Source organism: Halichoerus grypus, chromosome 7, assembly GCF_964656455.1.
Source record: "Halichoerus grypus chromosome 7, mHalGry1.hap1.1, whole genome shotgun sequence".
Taxonomy (NCBI): domain Eukaryota; kingdom Metazoa; phylum Chordata; class Mammalia; order Carnivora; family Phocidae; genus Halichoerus; species Halichoerus grypus.
In genome coordinates, this window is record NC_135718.1 from 66,856,767 (window position 1) to 66,863,210 (window position 6,444).

A 6,444-nucleotide genomic window follows, 5' to 3' on the forward strand; every position below is an offset into this window, starting at 1 on the left:
AGAGACATTATAATTGCCAGAACCTCGTTCCCCTTTTGTTCAAAGGGGACAAATGGCTACTACAAGTAGGCACAAATTATCTCTGCTTTCTCCTTTTGGGTGCTAAAGTGTTAAGAAAGAAGTGGCAGAGTATTTCGAGGTGTGACATCTCCCTGCCACCCCTGGCTTACTAGAGACATTCTAGAAACTGCTGAAGCCTCGGGAACTGCTGAGGGTCCTGCCACATTTATTCAAAAGCTGGGTGATTTATATGCTGGTTGGGTGTTCTTGCAGAAAATGCCATTCATTCACTCACTCACTCATTCATTCTCTCATTCAGCAAATACACATCAAACAGCCATCCTGTGCCAAGTGCTGGGGAGACCATGGTTAGAGAGATGCCTGATACCCACCTTCAAGGAACTCGGTATAGTGGTAGTAGATAGGCAAATAAATTAGAAATTACAACACAGCCTGGTGATGGTTGCAGAATATGTGATGGGCCACTAGCAAGTCATGGCGGGGCTGCCAGCTTTGACAGGGGAATCCACAGAAAGTTCCATGAAAGAAGCGACACCCTGAGTCGTGAAGAAAGAACAGGATACCAGAGCACAATGATGAGGGAGGAAGGTCGGAGAAGAGAGACAGTGAGAGAAGAGGAAAGAACTTCAAGGAAGAGAAAACCATGTGTGCAGAAACCCATAGCGTGTCTGGAAATTACCAGTCATTCTGAAGCACCAGAGGAAGGAGTGTGGAGTGTGTCCAGCGGCAGGTGGGACACACGGTGGGACAGTGAGCCTCACAGAGGGACAACAGCTTTAGAGTCGTGAAAGCTCAGCGGGGCCATAGACCCACTACATCTCACCTCTGAGACGTTCCTTATCTCCAAAACACCAAGAATAAAACTCACTCCTTGTGGGGTTCTTCTAAGGATTAGAAAGAATATGAAAAGTGCCTGCCACACAGAAGACACTCAACATGTTGATGTTGTTGTCGCTGTTACTAAAAGTAAGTTGGGGTCAGATTATGACACGCTAATGAGTTTTTTATCCTGCAGGCCATAGGGGTCATGGAAAGATTTTAAACAGGAAGTTACATAATTAGATTTGTGTTTGACAGAGATCTCTGTGAACCAGTGGTACCTGACCTTAGAACCTCTTGAAATTCTATTTAGGATAGACTGTGTAATTGTATATGTGTGCTTCACTGGAGGGAAGGTCCCTGGTCCTTTTCAGAGCTTTAGGGTCTGTGGCCCTGAGAGGATCAGGAACCACTGCCAAGGGAAGAACGTTGGTGAGGTAAGCAGGCAGGGGAGCTGGGAGGATTGAGGGGCTGGCACATCATGAAAATACTCAAGGTGACTAATGGAGAGGACCCCGTGGTAAGTAAAGACTGAGGCCGCATGCCAAGCGCCGTGTGAGTGCACCATCTTGGAAGTGGGTCCCCCAGACACAGCCAACTTCTTGACTGTATCCTCATAAGAAACCCCAAACCAGAAGCACCCAGTTAAATTGCTCCAGATTCTTGGCCCACAGAAACCGTGTATAGTAAATGTTCATTGTTTTAAGACAGTGAGTTTTGGGGTAATTTGTAACAGAGCAAGAATTTACTGATCCCTCTAATGTATTCCAACTCCATTCCTGGGCATCACGGCCTTTGGCTCATTTGAGAGTCAAGTTTTCATGATATTCGCCTTTACAACATTTCTACACGTGGGCCCAGGCAAACGAACTTCAGGGCCTAGCTCTTAGCCACCACACTACACCACCACTTTGCTGTGTGATAATATAACATTTGCACAGTGCTCTACAATTAACAAAATGTGCTTACGTACGTGATCACTCTTCATCCTCACAGGAACCTTGGGGTAGGGGAACTCTTACTTTTGCATGTTTCCACTGTGTAGTTAATGAAACTGAGGCTCAGAGACACTGAAGTGATTTGTCTGAGGTCACACAAGTTGTAAGTGGTAGCTGGGACCCTCAGAATCCCAGACCCTTTGCGTATTTTTTCGCTGAGCCCATTATACCGAAGTAGCACCACCTGAATGCCTTCCTACGGTAAACATTTACTCTCTCACAGCCCTGGAGGCTGTAAGTGCAAAAGCAAGGTGTCAGCAACCTGGTTCCTTCTGGAGGCCCTGAGAGGGGGGTCTGTGCCATGCCCCCATGTCCGAGCTTCTGCTGAGCCGGGCAGTCTTGCCCGCTCCTGAGCTTAGAGCTGCAGCACTGCAACCCCTGCCTCCGTCCTCACATGACCTTCTCTCCCCGCATGACCCTCTGCTCTTCTTATAAGGACACCAGGCTATTGGATGAAGAGCCCACTCTACTGGCCTGACCTTACTCACTCCTTAATTACATCTGCAAAGACCCTATTTTCAAATAAGGTCACGTTCACAGATACCAACACATCTTCTGGGCAGGTGGCGGGAGGCACAAATTAGCCCACACCACTCTCCTAAGTTACATTCTTGCCTAGTAGAAAATCCACAGAGATCCACCGGACTTGGCCTAACCTAGCAATTTTGGGGATTGTCCTCGCTGCTGCCATCTTGCTATGCCGGATGGAGCCCAGCATCCTGGAGAGTACATCAAAGTGCCCACAAGGGGGCACCACTTGACCAGGAAAGTAACAAAAATACCCGTTGTCTTGCTAAATTCCTTACCGAATTTGTTTCTTCGCTTTATTTCTTAAATTAAGATCTTCAAATTGGATCACTCAGAGAGATACAAGGAGTTCCTGATTTTCCAACAATGATTTCTGAGCAGCTTGAAAACTCCTTGTTCCCACTGTGTGGCCATGGAGCCAGAGCTGCCCTGGGCGGGTAGATTCTTGGTGAAGAGACAAGTAGCTCCTCAGAGTCCTTACCACAGGGCAGCCTCTAGAGATTCCAGAGGAGCTCAATTAGAGGGGCCAGGATCTCCCTCTGGACCCAAGATTCAAGGGAAATCATGCATCAAAAAATAAGTTGAAGAGTATGGCCAATTTTCCAGGGCTGGATCAACCTCCTCTCTCTCTCTCAGGTAATTTTCAACTCTATGCGGAGTTGCCCGAGAAAAGTCTTCCTTGTTGGCCCCATCTCTCCACCCCTTCTTCCATTCAGACACATGGTCCAACAGGCTTGCTCCAAAACCCCATTGCATACTGGTTCCCAAAGAGCCCCTCAAGTTCCAAAACCACTTCTCCCACAAACAAAATTTCCATTTGCTTAAGCTCAGTACTAAGGAAAGACCCCTCTTCACTCAAACACAATGTGAAAACATTTAAGCTGAGCAAAATAGGAGGCTGGAAGGAAAACCCATAGAAACAGCCTCCGTAAAACAATCCCTAATTCCTACCCCAAGTGACTCACCTGTTCCTTGGTATTCTGGCACTTAGCCTTCACACAGCCTTAACATGGACTCATCTGAGATGGTGTAAATGCTCCATATATTCTCCATGGTCATCTTTACTGTTCACAGGTGGCACCAGCATCCATCCATCCATCCATCCATTCAGTTAGTTCCACAAACATTTTGGGGCATCTAAAATGTGCCTGGCACTCGGGCAGGTGCTAGGGGGGGATGAGAAAAAGAGTGAGAACAATGAAGGTCAAGTCTCCACCCTTAGAGAGTTCACATTCTCGTGTCAGAGGCAAAGTGCCCAGTGAATACGGAACTATTGCTAAATTATGGGGGCAAGCAGAGGGAAAGAAAGAAAGAAACCAAACAGATTGTGCTTTAAGAAGGAAACCAACCATCTCAACAGAGGACCAAGGGAAATTCCTCCTTAAGAAAGGTAAGAGAAGGGGCTCCTGGGTGGCTCAGTCGGTTGAACGTCTGCCTTCGGCTCAGGTCATGATCCCGGGGTCCTGGGATCGAGTCTCACATCCAGCTCCTTGCTACGCAGGGAGACTACTTCTCCCTCTCCCACTCCCCCTGCTTGTGTTCCCTCTCTCGTTGTCTCTCTCTCTCTGTCAAATAAATAAATTAAATCTTAAAAAAAAAAAAGGTAAGAGAAGGCAGGAGAGATGGTGAGACCCAGGGAAGGGGATGGGGCATTGCAAAGCCACCTTCCCCACCAGCTTTTGGAGGTAGCTCTTGCTTGCTGAATGTTGGCTGCTTTCCGAAGACAGAAAGCTCTGGCTGACTGGAGGAGTGATGGATGACCCCTGAACAGGAAAGGAATGGCTCACAAAAAATATATATAGCTGAAAATTTAGCCCATAGTGTATCTCTAGCCCATCCCTATTTCTAAGTGGGTTACGTGTCAGAGAAAGACCTCCGAGCACATGTCTTCACTACTCAGATGTAAAGACCCTGCCACTCACCACGTTTAATATTCCACTCAGGCTCTGCTTCTCTCCATTGCATTTTCCACCAGCAGCCAGACCCTGGATCCTTCAGCAATACAACCCCTTGCAGCCCACACCAGGACTTCTCTGAAGGTGGGGACCTGCTGCATCAGAAACACCTGTGGTGCTTGTTAAACAATATGGATTACTGGGCTCTGGTCCAGACTCAGGAATCAGACCCTCTAGAGATGGGATCCAGAAATCTGTGTTTCTCACAGGTCCCCAGGTGTTCACATATGCTCTACAGTTTAAGAATCTGCAGGAGTCATCTGATACTAATGATGTACTATATGTTGGTTAGTTGAATTGCAAAAAAATAAATAAATAAAAGAATCTGCAGGAGTCCGCTCTTCATTTCTGAGAAGACACCGGGGTCTATACCAATGCGAGGCATGATTACTCCATGTTTATGATTTGGGGGCGGGGGCATTTGGATGATGAAAAGTGTTAAGGGTTGACTTGTGTTTCCCTCTCAAAATTCATATGTTGAAGTCCTAAACCCCCAGGTTCTCAGAAAATGACCTCATTTGGAACCAGGGTTGTTGCAGATGTAATTAATTAAGAAGTCATTAACCAATATGACTGGTGTCCTTATTGAAAAGGGGACACTGGAACACAGGTACACACACAGGGAGAACGCCACCTGGAAATGAAGGCAGAGGTCAGGGTGATGCTTGTAGGAAGGCCAGGGATGGCCAGCAAACCAGCAAACCAGCTTCCAGCAGAAGCTAGGAGGAGGCCGGGCACGGATGCTCCGTCACAGCCCTTGGAAAGGAACCACCCCTGACGACCCCTCCGTGGTGGGCTTCTAGCCTGCGGGGCCGGGAGGCCACACACTTCTGTTGTTTAAGCCCCGCAGTCCGCTATTTGTTACAGCAGCCTGGCAAACGAGTCAAGGTGGCATGGTTCCAACACTACACAGTGCTTCATTGCACGCCTGTTGGCCGAGCCTACGCCACCTCAAGGGGGGGAGGGGAAGTTCTGAAACCACTTGGACCTAAAAGTCTGGGGGCTGTAGTCACAGGGAGCACCAGTAAGCCCAGGAAGCACCTCGTCTTAGGGCTCATCAGTCTTCCAGTAAGAGGCACAGTCCACCCAGCTGAGGATGGAAACAGTATTGACTACTGTTCGGGCCCAGAGAGAGCTGGTGGTTAACACAGACATAGGAGATTAGGGAGAAGGACAGGCTGTCGGACGTCTGCAGACAGGGGAAATGGTGGCTGTTCTTCACAGTGGGAAAATCCCCACCCAATCTCAGAGGACATACTCTATTTTCTCATGTGACACCGGTAATCCTCTATAAAGGTTCTTAAAAGTCAGCCCAGAGGAGGGCGCCTGGGTGGCTCAGTCGGTTAAGGTCTGACTCCTGGTTTCCACTCAGGGCCCTGGGGTCGGGCCTGCATCCGGCTCCACAGTTAGTAGGGAGTCTGCTTGAGGATTCTCTCTCTCTGTCTCTCTGCTCCTCCCCCTGCTCATGCTCTCTCTCTCTCTCTCAAAAAAAAAAAAAAAAAAAAAAGTCAGCCCAGAGGGCATTTCAAAAGGGCATGAATGAAGTTTGGGGGTGATATAAAGATTCTATATGATGATTGTGTTGTTGTTTGCTACATGACTGTGTAAAAGTTGTCGAAAATAATTTGTATGGAATTGTACATTTAAAATTGAATTTTATTGTATATAAATTATACCTCAATAAAGCTGATTAAAGTAAAAAAATCAGCCCATAACAGAAAATTCTGGCTAAATGTATTTGGTGATCAGGAGGAAAATCCAAAAAACAAAAACCAAAACCCACTCATTTTGCAAACAATCTTTTTAACAAGAAACCAGACTGAAAACAGACCATTTGATTTAAAACACAGTTTAGAAAAACAGAAAAATAAAACAAAGATAATTTATGATACTTTTACCAGAAAGTGGGGAAAAAAAACAGATGTATTCTAGTATCCTCAGCCGGATGGTTAATCTGATCTCTAAAACATGATTAAAAGAAAAGAGGAACCAGAAAATCCTCTTCACTGAAATGCAGAACAAAAATTAAAAGGACTCATTAAAAAAAAAAAAATCCCCGAGTATAAATGTTGTTAAATGCAGAAATAAGCAGAGAAGCATTCCCATTAGACCTAAGAAGATTT

General features: G+C 46.5%; 1 long non-coding RNA gene across 2 annotated transcripts in view; it reads left to right on the forward strand.

The window, feature by feature from the left end:
- LOC118555297 (uncharacterized) overlaps positions 1 to 5,450 on the forward strand; it is a 28,517-nt gene extending 23,067 nt beyond the window's left edge. The window contains exons 2-3 of one of the 2 annotated variants that reach the window (XR_004926891.2): positions 320 to 987; positions 4,310 to 5,450. This is a non-coding gene — a long non-coding RNA (uncharacterized LOC118555297). The remainder of the gene's footprint in view (positions 1 to 319; positions 988 to 4,309) is intronic. The other variant, XR_004926892.2, reaches the window with a different exon arrangement.
- The last annotated feature ends 994 nt before the right edge of the window (positions 5,451 to 6,444 follow it).